Below are 22070 nucleotides of genomic sequence, written 5' to 3'. Positions count from 1 at the left end.
GAAGTGTGGGGTGCTGGTTATGTGGGGGTGGGGTAGAGGGGGTGGGGGTGTTGATGGAGGAGGGGAGATCCGCGTCTGGGATTGAGGAGTGTGAAGTGTCTGTAGCCGGGGTGTGATAGAGTAGAGTACTGGGGGGAGGGAGGAGGTGCGTGTTAGTGGTAGGAGGTGCTGTGGAGTCGATGATGTTGGGATTGGAGGCCGGATGGTGTGGGATCTGGGGGTTGGAGATGTGTTCTTTGAGAGTGGGGAACAGGTTTTCAAATAGGACAAGGTTTCTGTGGATTGAATTAAGATAGTGCCGTTGGTGTAGATAGTGATGGTTGCTCTAGCTGGGTAGAGATGGGATGGTGTGGTGGAAAGTGTTACGCCATGGGCAGTTTTCCTGGTGGTCGAGATGGTGAGTAGGGTGAGGAATGCTTTTCTCCATTGTGCTCTGCGTGTAGTGTATAGAATGATATCGGTGCTCTCAGCTCCATTGATAAGAGAGAAGTAGGTGTCTAAAAAGGGGGTTTCAGGGTGGGACTTTAAGAAGTTGTGTTTAAAAAGTTTTTCGCTTTTTTTGGAGAGCTCTGGGGGTAATTAATTTTATATGTGTGTTTGCCCGTGGGTTCCATGTTGGAAGAAGGGGAAGAGGTAGGTGAGGGGGATGTGTGGGTAGGTGTAGGAAAAGAGCTATGGTATGTGTGAGGACGGTGTGGGTGGTAAAGTTAAGAAGTGAGTATGGAAGGGTAAAGATTTTGACTAGCCTAAGATGGCCGCTTTGTTAGGCATGGTGAAGTGATGAGGATTGACTAGTCTAAGATGGCCGCCAAGATAAAGAGATAGCAAAGAGTATAGTAGTCCTTTATTTGTTATTATGACCTGAGATCAGGGATGTAGACAGGTTACATATACTAAACAGGGGCAGGTCGAGGAAGTCCTGTTTCTATCTTACTGGAAGGGTAGAGGGGAGTTGGCGGCTTGGCAATGTTTACAGCTAACACTTGCAAATGCAAAGGCATCAATCAATCCGGAAGGCTCTGTCTGCCTTCTGTCCCACTGGCGTCACTTGTGTAGAGCCTGTGAAGCACTTGCGAATGTAGCATGCAAATCTAAGTGGCTTTAGCGACAATGCTATGCTTTCAATGTTATATGTAAGTGTAATGTTTTAGCTGTGCATGTTTAAATCAAAGTTGGTTTGTCCTGGCACTTTTGCTTCTTATTGCAGGATATACCTGTGAATGTTCTAAAACAAGCTCTCGGCACCTGCTTAGATTAAGGCCCCTGTGTTTTGTCCCAATACAGACTTTAGACATGTTATTTGATTTTTTTTGTATTTGTGCCTTTTTTCTTTGCATTCATGCCTTCGGAACATATATTTTGACGAAAAGTAACTGGGCGAGAGATAGGGGGAACATTAAAAGTATGCGTGTGAGTAGCAAATCTAGGGAAATAAAGTGTACTGCAGAGCTGTTTTTTTTTTTAGAGTAGCGGAGGGGTGTTGTGTGTGCCTGCTGTTAACATGGCGACGCAAGTCTGCTTTCTGTTAAGAGTTGTCCCAACTGCGGGGAAGCGCCTGAGGACGTGTTTATAGTATGCAGATAACAAGTGAGGGTGGGGGAACAGGGGATGAGGAAATTAATAGAAGTGATGGTGGTGGGGTTTGGGGGAAGACAGAAGGGATGAGGAAGGTGAGAAAATCAAGTAAACAGGGGTAGGGAATAGATCAAGTCAGAGGGCGGCAAAGAGCAAGGCTAAGAAAAGACGCAATAAAATGTGCACACAAAAGAGGGGATTACACAGGAGTCACTGCAACAACAAAAAAACTAAAAAAAGTCAGAGACCCAAACAAACGGCAATGAAAGTGCATTCAAAAGTGGGTATAACACAGGAGTCACTGCAACAAAAAATTAACTGAAAAAGTGGGAGGGCCAGAAAAGTGGCAATGAAATGAGCACACAAATGTGGGATTTACACGGGAGTCACTTAAAAATTTTTTTTAAAAAAATAAGTACGAAGCTCGGAAACACGGAAGTGAACGGGCACACCAAACAAAATTGGGGATTACAATAGTCACTGCAAAAAACAAAAAATATGTTAGAAAATTACGGGGCCCAGAAAAGCGGCAATGAAAGTGCACACAAAATTGGGGCTTACCCGAGAGTCACCTCAATAACAAAAAAAAAGTACCGACCCAGAAAAGCGGCAATGAAATATTCACACCAATGTGGGAGTAACTGCAACGAAAAATAAATGAATAAATGTACGAGGCACAGAAAAGCGGTATTGAAATGTGCACAGAAACGTGGGGACAATGAATGGACTATGCACAATAGTGTGGGACTTACATGGGAGTCACTGCAACAAAAAAAAGTAGATACAGCAAAGGGCAGACAAGAGAGAGAGCATCAGGGGAGTAACAGAGATAGATAGCAAGGGACACACAGGAGAGAGTATCAGGGGAGTAATAGAAACAGCAAAGGACAGACAGGAGAGAGCATCAGAGGAGTAATAGAGACAGCAAGGGACAGACAGGAGAGAGCATCAGGGGAGTAATGGAGACAGCAAGGGACAGACAGGAGAGAGCATCAGGGGAGTAATGGAGACAGCAAGGGACAGACAGGAGAGAGCATCGGGGGAGTAATGGAGACAGCAAGGGACAGACAGGAGAGAGCATCAGGGGATTAATAGAGACAGCAAGGGACAGACAGGAGAGAGTATCAGGGGATTAATAGAGACAGCAAGGGACAGACTGGAGAGAGCATCGGGGGAGTAATGGAGACAGCAAGGGACAGACAGGAGAGAGCATCAGAAAGGGACAGACAGGAGAGAGCATTGGGGGGCGATGGACAGAAATGACAGTCTTTGGCACAAGCTGAGCTCTCTAACCCCCCCATAGACGCTGGTTCTGGAGGTGACATTGTTTTCGTCCATGTCTGTAGAAGATGCTGGTGGAGTGATAGGAGGTGCACTCCAGGGAGCCGCGATAAAGAAACACGTCAGAAGGCATCAGATGATGTGCTCGCGGAGGTATGTGAAGGCAGTGTGCACACAGGGAGTGTACATAATGCATAGGAGCCCTCCGGCTGTGCGAACCTGGGATTTCTAGAGCAGTCACAGGAGCAATCATGGGACGTCTACCCCACGGCCGTGCAATGTCTCTGCCGAGATCCTGTGATAATGCTGCACTAAAAAGACTCCCCGTACATGTATGCTCAAAATAAACCTTATCTCTTGATCTAGCAGGAGTACAGTCGTTAGACATTTCAATTTAATTGGATTTATTTCGAACTCATTGTTCTAAAGTGATGCAGTCATGAGAGGAAAAGAAAGAGAAAAGGAAACAATTATTCAGGTACAAAGGGAAACGACCACGTAAAAGAAGTAAGGAATAGTCAGGAAATGAATGATAGAAAAAGAGATTCAAAAGCAACACCCTCCCCCTGGTGGGGGCGAAGCAATGGGAATAAGCACACAGGCAAATGCAAGAGGGAGAAGGGCAGGAAAAAATACCTAGATTCCTATACAGTATTACCCTAAATGCAAGCAGTGGAAGGACACAAGTCTTCTAAACAGAACAAGTAAAGCACGTCTCTGTTGCACGGCCTGGCAGCCGTGAAAGTGAAAGTACGGCCGGCCGGCCGGCCGTGGGCAGTGAATAATTCGGGGAGGAGAAATGCCTGAGGCAGAGCGCACGCTGGGGGATGCCTGTGGGAGGGAGGCAGATGGCTTTGATGTGCATGCACTTTTCACGGGCACTGCATGGAATCGCCCGATGGTTAAGCTCTGGTTAAGCCCCAATATCTCTCGCCAGCAATGCGCAAGCGCATTAGCAGGCGAGACCTAAAAAAAACTTCAACTGCTAAAAAAAGGAACAACAAAACTTCAGACAGTGGGAACCCTTTTGTCCCTTTACTAACTCGTCCAAAGGATTTAATAAAAGTACATCTTTAGTTGATTGACAGGAGGCTCAGGCCTCCTCTTTCCATGTAAACTCATAACTGAACTCGACAACTGTGCACACATCCAAAAGTTAGAAAGTAAGTGGAATAAATTACAGAGTAAACAGAGTCAAGGCCTAACATCCCCACACCTCCTGAAACAAGATCAAATTAAGCACATATACCATTAAAAAAACTAGACTAAAATGAAAATAGACTACGCAATGAGAAGAAAGAGAACAGAGGACTTTTAATTGAAGGAGGAGCTGTACACAGGCACTGGTGATTAGCAAGTATGGTAGATTTGCATTTGGACACAAGGGCATAAGGGTAAAGGGTACATAGCTTGTATATATTTGGTAAAGTACAGGGTAGCCTTTATCCCAGTCATTATAACATGTTGAAGTCAATCGGCTGCAAGAACGTTGGTACCCATGATCAGTTCTGAAATATGAACTGGATAATCAGTTCTATTTTCTAGAGGAGAAGCACAATAATCAGTGCCGACTGGTAGGGGGCAGTGGCGGACGGTGGGGGAAGATTTGGAGATTAGGCAATAAAAAATAATAATAATAAAACATACTAGATCGTTGCCGCCGCCACCAGGCGTCACCTCTCCCCCGCAGGAACCAGGCACAGGAAGCACCCAGGTTTCCAAATGCCCCCAGCCAAATACGGCACTGGTGATAGCAGCATCGTGATTGGTCTGAGTGCTGCGGTATGGCACTCAGACAGGGGCTGGATGCCTGGGCATGTTCTCTACCCAGGCTGTAATGCAGGCTGGGTGGAAAAGGTCCAAAGTGCACATGACTGTTTGGCCAGCCGGCCAAACAGTCATGTGCACTTTAGGTGCAGCAACAGCCACTTCTTCTCTCTCTGGGTCAAGATACCCGGCCTGCCCCGCCCTCACCTGGCGGCAACAGGAAGACAAAAAATAAAATGATAATTACTTCTGTTATTATCATTTTATTTTTTCCATTGCACTGCTTCAAAACAGTGGGGCAACGCTCCTCCGCCTTATAGGAGGAGCCGACGCTGACAATAATAATTACCAATGGTCCTGCAACTCATAACCAGTATAATCCTAGCATGCAGGGATAGCATTACTCATCCTTCAGTGTAAAGTTTTCAGGATTTTATTTCATTTTGCAGAGATGGAGCCTATCTTTAGATATCATATAGTCTGTGATTATGGCCCATAATTCATGGTTAAGACATCATTATATATAGATAGCAAAATCCCTCATGGACACCTCCAAAGATGATGAAGCTCAGGAGAGAACCACAATTTTTATAATTGATTCTTATTTCATTGTCGGTCTCGCATCTATGCCTTTTAGATGTCTAGCAGCCTTTTTCATAGATATATATATATATATATATCTATTACCTACTGGCGGTCGCCAGTAGGTAGTTATAGTTAGGATTTTTTTCAATGCAAAATCTCAAAATTCTATTTGGAATAACTTTGGCGCCGGTTGACGAATCTGCCTGAAAATGTCCTCAAATTTGCCTCGCGGAGCTCCGGTCCTTCCTTGAAAGTTTGGGGGGGATTCGTCAAGCAGGGGCCGAGATAAAAGGGGGTCCCAAAACGTGTTTTCCCCATGTTAATTTCCATAGGGCGGTCGAACTCACTTTTAGCCCGAACGGCTGAATGGATTTCCACCAAACTTGGCAAAATTGTAGGGACTGGTAGCCTGATGTGCCTTTGCTATGTCTCAAGATATGTGCCCCAGTGGATTTTGAGTAATTTAGGTTCAAAACAATATATATCTATGGCCGCGCCCCGGTACGCGCACCAGGGAGCGCAGCGGACGCGACACGCGAGGTGCGCACGGAAAGCTGATTGGCTCTCGGGTGTCTGTAAACATTCGAAACAGTCCGGACCGGCCGCCATCTTGTGTCTCGGTAGGATAGAGACACAAGAGGAGGAAAAAAAAGGGGGGGAAATGACCATAAGGGGGCAGGGTAGACCCCCCTGACCTCCTAGGTTTGATGTGGGGACTATAAAAGGGTACGCGCACCGGGGAGCGGCCCATGGGAAAAGAAGAATGACAGAGTTATTAAAAAATGTAGCCTTTTTTTATAAATTGGAGGTAGTTCTAAAAAGAACTGTTTTTTTTCTTCTTTTTGTTGTTTTATATTTTTATTGTGTTTTTGGAACATTTTGTACTTTTTTTGGCTTTTATGAACTATTTTATATTTTTTGGGGTATTTTTGTGGGGATAAACGAAAAAACAGGGAATTGAAAATAACTCAACTGGAGCAGAAAAAAAAATAAGAAAAAATGTGGGTTTTTTGGGGCATTTGTGGTTGTCCCCAGCAAGGACGATGAGCTTTATGCTCAGTTCACCATAGGAGATGGTCTTACCACAATGTATACATGTTATAAGGAAATCCCCAAACCGTGGCTGAATGTTAGGGATCGTCTCCCTTGCCTCTGGTCCCGTTGGAGTGGTTTGATTTCTTTGGGAGGTGGAGCTTGAAGATTGGGGAAGGTTACTGGCCAGTTCCCTCATCTCTGCAGCAGAATAGTTGATTGGATGCCTGCGCTGCATGTGGCGAATCATGGTGTTGTTTCCGAAAGAGTATTTCTTATTAGGATTCCCCCTGGAAAGTTCCACGCCACAGATTAGGCAAGTCACCTTAGCCGCATTTACTTTTTTCTTTCCCGCTGGGATCGAAAAAAACTCCCATACAATGTGTGGTTTTGGCTGGTATGGGGTATTGTGTTCTTGCAGCCATCTTCTCCTCCCCTCCTCCTCCTCCTCCTCCTCCTCCTCTTGTTGACCACCAATGTAATCTTGTGGTGGTCCTCTTGGTGGTTGTGGTGGTGGTGGTGGTGCAGATGGTCCAGCTGCTGCTGCTATTGAAGCCATTTCAAAGTACAAAATATACCTGAAAGATTGCAAAAGAGGTCTTCCTAAGTCAAAGGACAAAGTCAGAATAAGAAAAAAAGGTGGGGTCTTTCATCATTTGGAAAAAAAAGGCCTGAACCAATGAGAAGTGTTATTTTCAGGTCACAAGACCAGGGATTTCATCATTATGAAACCAAAACTGTTCTGCACCAATAAAAAGTGTTATTTTCAGGTCACATGACCGACGCGCTTACGCGGCGCGCCCCCGGGCGCGTCGCGTAAGCGCGTCACATGTTTACATTGCGCGATCGTATTCGCTCGAGTGCTTCCGGGTGCGCTTACGCCGTGCGTATCACGTGGACGCGGCTACGCGATACGTCACGATGATGTTTTCTTTCACGGCAAAAGCGCTAACGGGACGCTCTCCGGAGCGCGCCCTGGGGCGCTTCAAAAGACTACGCTTTCCGGGGCGCGCCCCGGGAGCGCTCCAGGGTAAAAAAAAAATAATAATAAATAAATAAAATATACATTAAAAAAATTGTTTTAAATGCAAATAAAATATAGGATTCATTCTTTTTCCAAAATATTACATTTTATAGCTATAGACATTTGCTATTAACAAAATTTTGAAATTCAAAGAAAAAAATATAGGTTTGGGGCCTTATATATAGTTAGGAATTAGCATTTAAAAAACCTATGAAATTCACTGAAAAAACTATAGGTTTCACATCCGTTATAGTTAGGAATTAGCATTTAAAAAACCTATGAAATTCACTGAAAACAACATAGGTTTCACACCAGTTATAGTTAGGAATTTGCATTTAAAAAAACTATTAAATTCACTGAAAAAACCATAGGTTTCACACCAGTTATAGTTAGCTGGAAATTTTACTGACATAAAACCATTGAAATTCCACGTTATAGTTAGTTGGACTCACTATAACTTGCGCGTGTAATGCACTGCTGATGACGTCACATATTACATCACTCATGACATGGTCAGTGACATCACTCATGACATCACGGATGACACCATCCTTGTGACAGAGTGACAGACCTCCTTTCACTGAACCCTTGAAACACATATTCAAAAATAGAAACTAAACTTTTCAAAAAAAAGGAGATACCCATACCAGTTACAACAACCAATTCAGTAATTCCACCATTTATATACACATCCACTAATTCACCAACAGTTTTATGTAGTCTCTCATACATATACTCACTCATCATATGTAGTGATACACCTATACATCCTGTAACACATCGACAGTCTTCCAAAAGTTACTCACACACATACTCACACATGCAAATAAACTATTGAACATCCATTTATTTGCATATACAGCTATACACACACTACCACCTTACTTCTAAGGAAACTTACACATACTTACTCTCTTAAACAATCACTTATCGAAACACATACTTATTTAAACATGAACTCTTACAATCTCTCACTCTCACATATACTCACTTATATACATCAATACTCACATATACTAGATTAAAACATATGTAGTTACTGATAAAGACACTAGTGAGACAGTCATTCACTCACTAATATACACACTCATCCATCCATACAGTCCTGCACATATGCCGTCTTCCAAACACATACAAACAGTGAGTCAGTCATTGATGCATCTATGTGCTAAGTAATACCCCCACCAAACCAAACAGACACTCATACTGATACTAAAAAAAACATCTAATAACCCATATACACACACATGTAGCTACTCACCAACCCATGCAGCCACTTATACACAAAGTGAAACACTGATACAAACATTTAAATATTTAAACAATATTCGCTAATATATGTATTCACTAAAATACACTTAATATGCCAGTTAACCAATCAATTTTTTTTTTTTAAAAAACATCCATTAAGACACTTATTTAAACATTTATTCTTCCATTGACCTTTACATATACATATATAAAACATATTTATTTTTCAGAAAGGGACACATTCACTGGATGGTGTCATCAGTGATGTCATGAGTGATGTCACTGACCATGTCATGAGTGATGTAATGTGACGTCATCAGCAGTGCATTACACGCGCAAGTTACAGTGAGTCCAACTAACTATAACGTGGAATTTCAATGGTTTTATGTCAGTAAAATTTCCAGCTAACTATAACTGTTGTGAAACCTATGGTTTTTTCAGTGAATTTAATAGGTTTTTTTAAATGCAAATTCCTAACTATAACTGGTGTGAAACCTATGGTTTTTTCCAGTGAATATATATATATATAAACACACACACACACGCGCACACACACACTTCTCCGCTCTGTACTAGGTGGCATCGATCAGGTAGTCGAACTCGTCATGCTGCTTTAAAACTAGTAACTCAGAGCTATTTTTTCAATTTCTGCTTCTCTTGCACTATGTATACCTACAATTTTAACCACATCATAGTTTTAATGGTATTTATTATGTTGTGAATTGTAAGTCCTCTTTTTATTATTGTGAAGATTTTAATTAATCCAATAATTAAGCATTTCCCGTACCTTATATATACGTACAGATATAGAGTGAATACATAAAAGGTAACTATGCAATATGAGCCGTATACTGCCACCAAGAGCTTATGGTGACAACACAGGTTATGAGGTCAAATGACAAGTGGTTTATAAATGTCACCAGAACATCAAGATGGCAATAGAGGGGGAAACATCCTTTACAAAGCAACTTTTACAACGCAGTGCCTTTACAACGCAACTTTTACAACGCAAACCATTACAACGCATTGCGCTGGGGGGCGCTCTAGGATAGGGAATACATTTAATTTACTATCCAACACCTTCCCTAGTGTCCACGGGGACTGGAGTTGGAATAGTAAATTAAACTATTCACTATCCAGCACCCCAAAGCGCTATGCGTTGTAAAGGTTTTCGTAGTAAATACCGCGTTGTAAAGGCATGCGTGGTAAAAGTTTGCGTTGTAACGTCATACATCCAATAGAGGACCATATTATACATGCTACTCATTGAGTCTTTTATATTGTAAGCTTTATTAATTGATTTTAATACTCTTTAGGAATATTTGGAGCATTTGAGCATGATCAGTTTAGTATTCATTGTGTGAGACTGCACATATATATTTCAATGTTTTGAGAAAGGTGTGCTTTTGTTGGGGATAACTGGAGAGTATTTAAAATATACGATTTCATGCAACAATGTGTATTATTTAAAACAAATTTAAAATGTGAAAAACAGCACTGTAAGGAAATTAAAAATGTTTATTCTAAAATGTGCTTGTCTTTTGGTGTACACTGGCACTGTAGTGTAGGTTTAACAGTACATATATAAACAAATCAAATAAAGTGTAATTTTGCTGACAGGGTTTTGCATTTAGAATGTTTTTGTTTTCACAGACTTTGGAGGATTCATTGGTTGATGCTTACATACTGGATGGCCCGGCTCAATATAGAGCTGATCAGGTGTGCTCTTTAACGACCGAGAGCAGCACTGCCAGATCCTTGGATCTTGCCATCTGGTGGCGCTACTTGAAACCATCCCTGACCCTGCCGCCATCATTAACACTAGTTTGGCACATCTGCCACACTCCTTTTCTCTTAGAGAATTAGTGAAGTCAGCGAATGAATACAGATCTAGTCCATTTTGCATTTCTAGGTTTACTTACCATTTACTGAAGTTTTTTAGTACTTGTACTCTTACCCAAGGCCCAGAACTGGAGATTAGTTTTGAATTAATCTAATTAGGCTTTGAACACCTCTTTATCACCTCTCCCACTCATGAATTCCTGCAATCTGAAACAAACCTTCTTCCATTCCGGAGTTTCATTCTGCCCACGTTTTGCTTCCTGGAACCTCAATGCACTCCATCGGGCAGAGAGCTGTAGGAGGCACCTGTAGTGTGTTCCAGTCATCCTCTCAGGGTGTGAGATGGAACGATGGATTTAAGACTGTCTTCTACATTCAGAATGTGTTCTCCATCTATGGTTAATTAAAGTGAGGTCCTGTTGTCTTCTCCAACTGCCTACATTGGTGAATCTTCGAAAACCTGAGAAAAATCCAGTTTTTTTCTACTGCTTTGTGCAGTGTCCTTCTTTGCTCTATGCAGCACTGCGCTTCATCTACAGCTTCCCTTTGTAGTCTTCCCAACTTTCTACCTTTCTTTTCTACTCAGATGTCCTGAATGCTTGTATGTGATTTCATAGAAAAACGATTTAATGGAACACCATGACTGAGAAACCATTTCATCTAAACGGTTTAACAGAATTTTTTTGGGATGAATGGCATTTACCACTCATAAAATGTATTTTTTTCTAAATTGGGTTATGCATACTTGGTTTTTAAGGTGTTTAAATTAAATGGTTGTAGGTCTTGCATTCAAAAACACTTTTGTTCAATGTATTTATTTCGATCCTTTACATCCGGGAACATTATTTTGGATTTCTATCTTTTTCATTGTCAAACAATAACTTTGGAAGCTTTTAATTTGCTGAACCCTCACAACCCCTAAACATCATCCATCTCTTCCCCCTATAAATGCCTCCCCATGCATAAAACTACACCCATTCCTGAACCCTAAACTCCACCGATTCATAAACCCTAAAAGCCCTTCTTAACCTTAACCCTAAAAACCCCTCACTATACCTGAACTCCAGCCATCTGACCCCTATACTCCACCCATCCTTGAACCCTTAAAGCCCCTTCTACTCCTAACCTCTACCATCTCTTACCCTAAAATTGGCACACTCCCAGTAAACTCTACCCATTCCTGAACCGGAAAAAAAACTTTAGGCCTAAACCCCACCTATCCTTGATCCCTTAAAATCCAGCACCACCCATAAACTCCACTCATCCATCAACCCTAAAAAAAAACTCAAAACCCTTACATTCACCTAGGAAGGAGCCTTAAAACCCCCACCATCTGCAAACCACCACCCCTGAACCCTACAAATCCTTTTTACATATAAACTCCTTCTATCCCTGAACCCTTAAAAGCCTGCACAACCCTAAATGCCACCCATTACTCAACACCAAAAACCCTTCACCACCACAAACGCTACCCATCACTGAACCTTTGAAAACACACACCAGCCTTAAACTCCACCCATGTGTAAAACCTTAAAAACTCTCAACACCCGTACAAGCCACCCGTCTCTGAACCCGATAAAATCATTATCACCTCTAAACTCCACCCATCCCTGAACCCTAAAAAACCCTCTTCGCCCATAAACAGCACCAATCCCTGAACCCAAAAACATCTCGCCACCCCTAATCGCCACACATATGTATGATTTTGGAAGTTTCCTTTAAATTATCTTTCCTTTAAAATATTTCCTTAAATTTTCTATTTATTTGTATTTCCTCAAAATTATCTTTCTTTAAAATTGGTTTTCCATGACTTAGTTTCCTCCAATGTGGTTTCTCAGTTTTTATTTTTCCATTATTTCACATACATCAGTTCTGAACGTCCGAGTTTTCCCTGTTGGCCAACTGACTAAGTATGCGCTGCGTTGGAAGCGATTCCTTTGTTTCCTTGAGTTCGATATTTGGTTAACCTTGTGTTTAATTCTGATGTTACGTGTGTGTAATAGCACGGCATCCGTTGTTGCAGTGCCTGTTGGGTACATTTCTTGAGTTGCTTGCTCTGCATCCTACTTCCAGTTTTGTTGTACTAACAGGGTACTATGCTACACTGTTCAAGTTGGGTACAGCCTAATCTTTATCTCAGAATTTCTCTTCTTGATAGCTTGTCTTCGTTTCCAGCCCCTCCCCTCTCTCTTCCGCCCAATTCCTTGTCATCTCTATTGATCACTGAGCTAGTGCATCATCTGTCTTCAATCTCTATCCTTTATTCTTTTGTATAGTCTGGTTCAGTTCTGCCAAACACTCCTATTCCCTTCCCCCAGCCCGAGTGCACCACCCCCTCTAAGTCTTCCCAGGACTGTCTTTACAGAATACTCAGAACACATACATTTGGTTTACTGCTCTTAGGATTTATCTATCCTGTATTCTGGTTATTCTTTCCACTCTGGTGTCCTGATCCATTACAAACTCTGTTGCAGCCCTGTATCCATTTGCGTTGTGTGACCTCTGGCTCTGGCTCTATCCTAATCAGGTAAGGGAAAGACATCTGTTATGCCAAGGATGTTTGGAGTCTTACCCGTCTCACTGTTCTTGTTAGGCTCTGTCCACCTTGCACCAAGTACAATACCCTCTAGAGTAGCAGGCTCAAGCAATGACTTTGTTTTATAAGACAGAAAAACAATGTGGACGAACCCACAAATATAATCGACTCTCTAGTACTTTATTTTGAGAGCCAAAAACCCATTAGGTTTATTAAAAGACCCCTTACCCACCAACCTAGTTGGTGGCATGCTTCATCATTGGGGTCCCAACTGGATAGCGGAGTGCCACCCAGTTGTGCTGCGACGCCTGATTACAGCTGAGATGGATTTTTGTGTTGATATGGTGGAAGAGTGCTAATGAAGTGGTGCAAAGTTAATATTGTCTCTGGGAGTCCTTGCTAAATAATACTTTATTCCCAGCGGTCCAGGACAAAGTTAAAGAGAAAGAGAAGACAACCTTAAGATAAAATGGTCTTGGTTGTCACTAAGGTCTATATGTTTCAGCCTCATTACAAATTGTGAGGCTATCTTCAGGACCGGATGATGCCACCTTCCGAAAAGATTGGGCCAGATAACGTGGAATTGTACGAGGGATCGGATAATCCTTATCATCCAGACAGCTAAGCGTTTATCCAACGCCATCCTGGTTGATATACAAGGCCACAGAGACACACTTCAAGACCACGTTAACATCTTTCAAAAAGAAGCTAGACGAAGTGTACAAAGAAATGAACGAATACAAAGAAGGGCTAACTCAATCAAAAATACAAAAATTCCAGAAGGACCTGTAGACATTCCCCTACGTCAAGACATATCCATAAGCAGATGCTTATTACAAACCCATAAAACGTTACGACACATCAGGAGGCTCTTCCAATGAAGATTCATCTGTGAGCAGTGGCTCAATTACAGGCAGCAACCGCAAGAGACAACGCAGGAGAGGGAGAAACAGCAACTGGCAGCAACCATGGCCACCATTACCACCAGGTGGCCCAGCTCACTTTCAGACTCCCTACCCGGACATACGGGAATAGGGATGCACCCATCCAGAATGCTCTCTCTCTCTCTTCAAGGTTTATACATTTGTTTTATAAGAGCAATCTGTTGGTATGAATCCAAGGGATTGTCCTCAGGCTACTAAGAGACCCTTTGTCATATACTAGTACATCTTTTACTTTTATGAAATCTCTTTATTCTGTACTCTTGTTGGTCTCCTGTCTCTCTCTGTCTCTGCTTACAGTCACCTTTACTCTGTTTACAGTCACCACAGTCTATTCTTTGAGTAGTCTGGTATGTACTTTGCCCAGTCAACTTGCTAAGTATTATCTCTGGAATCACCTGTGCCCACTTTCACTCCATGACAACCACGGTCATTTTGAAAGCACTTTTTGTACCAGTACTGAAAGAAAAAAGGCTGTTTTAACCAACCATTTGACGTTTATATAAATAAAAAGACAAGATTTATCACCTATTTGACGTTGCAACTTTTTCTTTTTAAGAGGAAGATAACAGAATAGTGGCTACCTGTTGTCTGAGAAGCATCAAGTCCCAAATCTCTGGCTGTGGTAACAATAAAGAATGATAAGAGAGCATGCATTACAGCCAGATCAAGAATGGAATCAACAATCAGGACAGAGCCTAGAAGAGTGGTCTCGAGCAAGTACACCTAGTACAATTGACAACACAAGCTGCCTCTTCAATTAATCTGAATGTATGTCAGGGCTCTGTCAGAGAGAGAGGAAAAAAACACAGTCTTCAGCAAGCGTCGCTCAAGCTCATTAGATATACCACATTACAAACTATATTGACACTAGACTAGTACATTCATGTGCATCTTCCATCACAAACACTGGAAGTTAAAGCAAGCAAAATCTAACGAATTCTGCTTGCCATCTTTCTGCCCATGTTTGTGTAACTTACTATTTTCTTATTCACAATAATGAATCTGCAGTGATACGAATATAGTTGACAAGCGTCATTAAAATGGTTGAACGCAATGCTTCAATATTAAGACATGAAGTGACACTAAACCAGCCTTTAATGATACTAAAAATAGCTGTATCTACACAGGTAAAAGCAGCTATTAAGATGTTAATGCATGCCAACAAGCCATAAAAAATGCTAGGACATGAGTGGCCCAAACAAAAACGGCCAATGAAATGCATTAATTGAGACCACTTTGCACATATGGACTATTGCATATATTATACAGATGGCTATCACTGTGCTCACAACAACTCCTGCCACCTTAATCCGCCACACAAAACCAAAATCCAACAGAACATACCATACACCCCACACAGTCCAAGTATTCAATTATCATAGTATCAAACAATAATCTACTTCCACCCTAAAATACACATTGATTAGCACCTTTCTAAGTACACTTAGAATTCACCTTTCTCAAAGTGACCATGTTAGACACACCTTCAAAGACCGTCATGCAAGCAAAGCACAGAAGCCCTGTAGTTAGCAAAGTACTGCAAATGAACTGCGTCCCCAACCACAAAAACATACACTTTTGAAACATTCAGCTAAGATTAGCTTAAATAGACCACACCATCACACACAAAATTACATCATAACGTTTTACCTGTATAATAATGATGTCTACGAAACCATCCGCATAGGTGAAGCAATGGAAAAAGAAAATACAACCATGCTCAACAACAAATTGTAACGTTTTTCACCGCTATCATCCATACATATAATACTCAGCAAAGATCTCTAGAGGGTTCAAACCAATTTTACTTTCGCGTTAACTTACACAAACCAGTACTGGACAATTAACAAAACTCTACTTGTACACAACAAAACACAACCTACCACCTATAAATGATAGGTGAAAATCTCACAACAATATGAAAAGGGCACCCATATTAAGGAAGTGCATTGTGCCATACTTATGGAGAAAGCACAGTACAAAAGCTAACAAACAAAACCACAAACACAAAAAATACTTACTTGAAAAGCTCTTATCACCAGTGGTCAAACAGCAATGTAGATGTAGGGGTCAAATTTACAAGCCAGCTTGTTACCACAAACCGGTTCAGCAGGGGGGGCTTCAATTGCTCATCATTTGTATAGATGGATCTGAAAATAAGAAATGCATCAAAAGTTACAGACTTTTGCATCACATTACTGTACAACTTCCAAAAAATCAAGAAGTAGAGTATGAAGAGGCACTGCCTACAGCATGAGGATAAGACAGAACTGCACACTCAATGTGTTTGGAACCACTGACTTATCAACCTATTAGAACCACACTTTATTGATATAAATACCTAAGAGCACAATTGGCTTCACCTTTTGTTTTATAAGTAGCTGGTCACCTGCTTGAGTAGATACAAAGACATTTTCAAAACAACAAACTTGCCAGGTTATAACACTTGAACATATGCCTCAGGACTTAAGGTGTGAGGTTTAAGATATCCCGCAAAAGTATGTAGAGAAAAGAAGAAAATTGACAAAGAAATTAGAATAGGAGGAAATCGGATATGAAAAATTACATGTAGCATAGTAGGTGTAAAACAGGGAAAGACAAACGAGAGACTGCATCATGTGTTCACGATACACGTTGTTAAAATGAGGCACATTTGAAGAATACATACTGCTATGCCAATTTAAAGCTTCATGTTTGATGGGTCGTAGCATGTAGTTAACCTTTGTAAAGTAAACCCAATGAGTATTGGGAAGATACAGAATAGGGTTGTGTAAAGCAAAATATAAAAGCGCTAGAATGAGCACAAAAAAACAAGAAGTAAGAATGAGAGAAGAAAAGCAGAACAGTGCAGAAAGGAAGTGAAGGAGAACATTTAAGAAACGGCACATTAGAAAAGAGAGTAGAAGATAAATGCATTTCATAAAAGAATACAGGAGTATCGGAGTAGTAGAATAGTGGAAGGGAAAGAAAAAAAAGACTGCACGAAAATACAGCATAATACGATTACTAATCTAAAGCCAGAGTGTTGGAAAGACTACAGGAAGTGAAAGAGCTTCAGCGATACAGTCTTTAACACACCTGACTGGAAACCGCCTCTAGTAAACCAACCTCCTTCTCAACCTTTCCAGGCTACTAACGACCTTAGCCTGAGCAGGATGCTCACCTTCCACCTAGGTGACTGGTCACCAGAGAGTCTGGGTGTCCATCCAACTAATTCACAATGCATAAAAGTGGGCGCCTTACCAAGTCTCTGCCTCTTTACTAACGCAACAGTTGGCCCCTTGCTAACATTTAAAACTTTGGCATCCTCTACTATACGTTACAAAAATGAATACTGCTCTCCCATAAACCCTCCATCCAGAAGGTGGCACGGTCTTTTTCCCCGGACTGAGGCCAGCTCCTATCCCTCCGTTTTATCACGATGGGGGTGTGAGCAGTCCTGCAAGGTAGCAATTCCTTTGAGGAGAGGCAGAAAACGCACATTTTGAGTGGCGATGCCACCTTTTTTCAAGTCGATAAGGTCGCAGGACTGCCAGGGTTAATTTTGTGGTGGGAGGGTCAGGAAAAGTGCACAGGAAGGACCAATTTATACTATTTTTTTTTTTACAGAATGAGCAAGGAGATTATGGCAGTGTTTAATTTGTCCTGGGGTATGAGTAGGTGGCACTGACACTAATCTTTGGGAGACAAGGGCGTGTTTTTCTTCATAAACTTTGACCTACATCAAGGGAGTTAAAAAGAAACGGATAAAGGAGGAAAAGAAACAATAAAACATTGACAAATCTAGGATAAGAAGGAACCTGCAGGAGTGAGATGAAAAGACAGGGATTTTTGGATTGCTACAAGAAAGAGGCATGAGATGGACTCAAGATAAACCAACTTTAGTATTCTCTAATCTGGCATTCAGCAATACCAGCAGATGCAGTCTGATAGTTTCCACTTCCCCTGTGGGGTCCCACAGGACTCAGCATAGCCGCCAACAATGTTCAACATCTATGTTATTCCCCTGGCTAGTCTTGTTAAGAAGCATGGTTTTGCCCTGGTGTCGTACGCAGATGATTCTCAACTTAAAATCTCGATAGCCAAACAGCCTGAAGACACAGCTATCAGGTTTCATGAGTGTCTGGTTGAGATCATGTCCTGGATGAACCAAAGCTTCCTAAAAATAACACCGACAAGACGGAGGTCATTGAGTTTGGCCAGGGGCGACCCCTGTGGAATGACTTCTGGTGGCCAGTGAGTGCGGGAGAATGCCCCTGCCCTGTCCTTAAAGTCAGAAACCTGGGAGTGATCTTTGATAGTCAGTTAAACTTCACCGCTCAGGTAAATAGTCTTACCTCTTCCTGCTTTTTCTTAATAAAAACTCTGAGAAATATATTCCCTTTTATAGCCCAGGAATTACAAAAGACAGTAGTGGTGGCTTTACTACTGTCAAAACTTGATTATTGCAACGGCCTGCTGCTGGGGATTAATAAAACCCAGATGAGCAGGCTGCAGTCACTGCAGAATGCCGCTGCAAGGTTACTGATAGGTATACCTAGAGGACAACCAACCTGTGCTGGAATCAGAACTCTCCATTGGCTTCCCATTCAACAACGGGTCAAATTTAAGGCGCTATGCCTGGTCCACAAAGCACTCTATGGAGGAGGAGCCCATGACATTCAGAAAATGGTCAAGCCCTATTTCCTGGTTTGTGCGTTAAGATCCAGTAACCTGGGTCTTCTCCACATTGATAGGATTAGGAGAGTGAGATGGGGTGGTAGAACCTTTTCTCACTGTGCAGCCAAGCTTTGGAACAACATGCCAACAGACATGCGTTTTCAGTCAAACAGACAATCCTTCAGGATAGACCTGAAGACCTGGCTGTTTGCCTCAACATAGTTTTTGTAACACTGGCTGCACCACTTACATCACCGCCAAGATGCTTCGGCATTCGAGCGCTTTACAAACATATATCCTATCCTATCCTATCAGGATGAAAATTTGATTCATTAAAATACATCGGATGGACATATAGTACACCTGGAAATTCGATTTGCATCTCTTTCGTGCTTACTCCTCGTAGACTATATAATAATAATAATAATAATAGGGGGTCTTGTAAAGCGTATGGTGACGCCAGACGGCGTGTCCCCGCGCTGTGATGCGAGCGCTAGCAGAAAAGGTGCTGAGGTGGGAACCCACTACCGGGCATAAAGAAATGTTTTTAGCTTGGCTCTGAAAATGGGCTCTGAGGGTTCCAGGCGTAACGCCACAGGGAGTTTGTTCCAGCTAGATGCCGCCAGATACCTGAAGGACCTGCCGTCCATCCTTGCTTTGGACACCTTAGGAATGGACAGGCGTCCCGAGCCAGAGGATCTGAGGGAACGAGAAGGCTCGTATTGAGTCAGGAGACCCTGTAGGGGGAGAGGTGCCCTGCCGTTGATAATCCGATGACAGGTGCATAATGCCTTAAATTCCACCCTGCTTCTCACCGGAAGCCAGTGTAGGGCCTGGAGCGCGGTTTTAGATGCTGATCTTCTGGGCAGTCTGAGAACCAACCGAGCTGCAGCATTTTGTAAAACCTGCAGGCGGCTCAAGTTCTTCTCGAGAGTCCCCAGCTAGAGCAGGTAGCCGTAGTCCATCTTGGACGTGACCAGTGCATGCACGAGTGTTTGGCGGGCTTTGATAGGAAGGAGCTCTAGAACCTTCCTGAGGGTCTTGAGGATCCCGAAACAGGAACCAACCACGCGACTGACCTGGGGTCCGAAGGTTAGATTGGAGTCGAACCGAACACCAAGGTTCCTCGCCTCCTGGCAGGGGATTGGTGTTGGTCCTAGGCAAGGTGGCCACCACGCCGACGTCCAGGCCGCTTGGTCTCCCCCCACCACCAGCACCTCAGTCTTGCCTCCATTGAGCTTGAGACAATTGGCAGACATCCAGGCAGCTAGATCTTGCATGCATGCTCTGAAGATGTCTGCCGCAAGACCGGGCGATCGCGATAGGGAGATGACCAGCTGCGTGTCGTCGGCGTACGACACCATGCGCAAGCCGTGACTCTCCACTATGGTGGCAACCGGGGCAACATACAGATTAAAGAGAGTTGGACTCAGGGACGAGCCCTGCGGCACCCCCTGGTCGAAGGCTACTCGCTCAGAGTAGCAGTCGCCCTGCCTGACTTGGAAACCTCGGCCAGATAGAAACGACTGGATCCATTTTAGCGCTGCACCTCCTACCCCATCTTTGTTCAGACACTGTAGCAAGATGGAATGAGTTACAGTGTCGAACGCAGCGCTAAGGTCCAGAAGGATCAAGGCCATTGTGTGGCCCTCGGCGGCGCCCTGCCTGATGGTTTCGGCTGCCATTAGAAGCGCCGACTCCGTCGAGTGTCGAGGCCGGAATCCAAACTGGGTGCAAATTGGCCACCTTCTCCGCCACTTTAGAGAAGTAGGGTAGAAGGGAGATGGGACGCAGATTCTCCAGCTTTTCGAAGCTGATATTTGGCTTCTTGCGGAGGGGGAGCACCACAGCTTGTTTCCATTCCCTAGGCATACTGCTGGACCTAATGGAGACATCCAACAGATGCCTGATGTATGGTTCTAGTGTCGTCAAGCTGCCCCCCAGCCGTTTAGGTGATGCTGGGTCCCGTGGGGAGCCGGACTTCACTGACTTACATATTTTGATCAGGTCTTCTACTGGTGGGGTGGAGAAGTTAAGCAACAGATTTTGTCCATCAGCCTCTCTTACTGGTATTTCGAACTCCCCCCCTGCCAAGGGTTGGGCAGAAAAGGCTGAGTAGATTTTAGACACTTTATCGCCGAAATAGTCTGCAATACAATTGCATGCAGCAACTGAGCAATCCTCTAGTCCTGACGAGGACTTGGGGACAGCCAGGGATTTATATACACAGAACAATTCCTTCGCTGAATTCTCTGCACCCATGATCCTATCAGCATAGTGGGCAGTTTTCGCTCTCCTGATTAGATTGTGATATGCCCGTCTATTGACGAGATATTTTTCTCTCACTTGGCTGTCATAGGCTACCCTCCACTGCCTTTCTGCTCGCTTACAATCCTTCTTAGCACTCCGTAGTTCCTCATTGAACCAGGGTGCCGCTCTCTGTTTACGACCGCCCATAATAAACAATATCCTACGATTGATACATTTGTGTACTTTGCGAATTAGGTCCTTTATCTCATTTTCAATCCTCACTGCAAAGATTAACACTTATTGAGCATTACACTAAAACAAATGTATTGGTTCGACCGGCGAACAATTCCAACACAGTTTTTTATGCAACCTTGTCACTAGTCTCTTAAATTGTGTTCAGTACACATGAAATAGACAGGATTCAACATTTACCACTGACATGGACACAGAGAGTAAGCAGTAAAAGCTAATTAATTAAATCCAGAGGAGTCTCTCTTTATATGTTTGAAGTTCGACCTCAATCTTTGCACTGGTCAAATCGCAAAATACAAAGCAAGTATCCCGGGAGCACCCCAAAGATTTGTCCTCTGCCCTGTAATCTTTAATCGCTAGATGGAACTCTTTGATGCTGTGGTCAGTAAGAATCCAACCAACACTCCCAAGGCACACAACTCCAAAATCCACTCACTTAACAACATGCAAAGGCTCAAAATCTGTCTTGATCTAATGCTGAACTGTATGTCAAGTTACTACCTAAAAGCTCAACCCAACAACAGAATTTGGCCTAACTCACGAATATTAATGAGGTAGGTCGCAAACACCGACCCACTACGATTCGCTGCCATCACACCCCTACAATTGTGATTGCTTTTAAATAAAAATAGAAGAAGAAACGAGATGTGTAAACAAGCATTTGCAATGCAATATGTCTCGCATTAATTAAGTTTGAGCTATTGGCATTGCTAAATATTGCAACACCAATTGCAACAAAAGTCTATAAATTGTAGGCCAAAAAAATGTGTATTTATTTTTGTAGCAATGGTGGCATGCTGCACTTTAGATGAATATGTTTAAAAGTAAAGTGCGCCATACTGCGATTGCTACAATAGTTAATTGTGGATGCGTTAACAATTGATGTGTGCACTGATGGCTGGTGGTGTGGTTGTGTGTGGTTGTGGTTGTGTGTGGTTGTGTATGTGTGGTTGTGTGTGTGGTTGTGTTTGTGTGGTTGTATGTGTGGTTGCATGTGTTGGGTTGTGTGTCGGGTTGTGTGTGTGGTTGTGTGTGTGTGGTTGTGTGTGTGAGTGGTTGTGTGTGTGTATGG

The 22070-nt window shown here is 42.8% G+C and overlaps 1 protein-coding gene across 4 annotated transcripts in view; it reads right to left on the bottom strand.

Annotated features, from left to right (window-relative positions):
* Window positions 1-22070, bottom strand: part of DTNB (dystrobrevin beta) — a 1293049-nt gene that overhangs the window by 1143084 nt on the left and 127895 nt on the right. For all 4 annotated transcript variants that reach the window (XM_086928107.1, XM_086928108.1, XM_086928109.1 and 1 more), the window contains exon 2: window positions 15859-15987. The gene's annotated coding sequence lies outside the window, so the exon portion shown is untranslated. The remainder of the gene's footprint in view (window positions 1-15858; window positions 15988-22070) is intronic.

The sequence above is a fragment of the Lissotriton vulgaris genome, chromosome 6, assembly GCF_964263255.1.
Source record: "Lissotriton vulgaris chromosome 6, aLisVul1.2, whole genome shotgun sequence".
In the NCBI taxonomy this organism is placed as follows: Eukaryota; Metazoa; Chordata; class Amphibia; order Caudata; family Salamandridae; genus Lissotriton; species Lissotriton vulgaris.
This window is presented reverse-complemented; position numbering and strand designations above follow the sequence as displayed.